Source organism: Triticum aestivum, chromosome 5D (assembly GCF_018294505.1).
Source record: "Triticum aestivum cultivar Chinese Spring chromosome 5D, IWGSC CS RefSeq v2.1, whole genome shotgun sequence".
Taxonomy (NCBI): Eukaryota; Viridiplantae; Streptophyta; class Magnoliopsida; order Poales; family Poaceae; genus Triticum; species Triticum aestivum.
In genome coordinates, this window is record NC_057808.1 from 441,510,415 (window position 1) to 441,511,244 (window position 830).

The following is an 830-nucleotide window of genomic DNA, read 5'->3' on the forward strand; positions in this document are numbered from 1 at the left end:
GTATCGGCAAGTCAATGCCTTCCCATGTAACTCAAACTCAAGAGCATCGTTACAGTAGAAGAGACATTTGTATGCCGCAAAGATAACATAGTCCTTATCGTCTCCCATAATCATGGCAGAGCCTGCTGAACCGTCCTCTTGACAAAAGGAGCCGTCCACTGACAATGCCATCCAGCCAGGCGGTTCGAGTGAAACAAATTGATCAAGTATTTAAAAAAAGTTAATCAAACATTTGAAAATATGTTGAACAAGTGTTTACAAAATGTTAAGCAAGTTGGAAAATGTTAAATGTTTATAGAAAAAGTGTTGACCATGTATTAAAAAATGATGAAAAAAATGTGATCATGTATATAAAAATGTTAATCAAATATTTGAAAGAATATGTTGAAAAATTATTTGAGAAATGTTAAAGTGTACAAAAAAATATTGACCATGTATTAAAAAAATGATGAAACTATTTGATCATGTATATAAAAAATGTTAATCAAATATTTAAGAAAACATTGAACAAGCATTTGAAAAATGTTAAATTGTGTTTAGAAAAAATGTTGACTGTCTGTTAAAAAAATGTTAATATTGCATTTTAAAAATGTTAATCAAACATTTGAAAATTGTTAAATGTAAATAGAATTTTTTTTTTACCATGTATTAGAAAAATGATAATCTTGTACTTGAAAAATGTTAATCAAGCATTTCAAAAACTTTAAAGTGTGTATTGGAAAAATGTTAACCATATATTGAAAAATTGTTAATCTTATATTTGAAAATATTGCTCAAGCATTTGAAAAATACTTAGAATGTGTATAGAAAAAATGTTGACTGTGTAATAA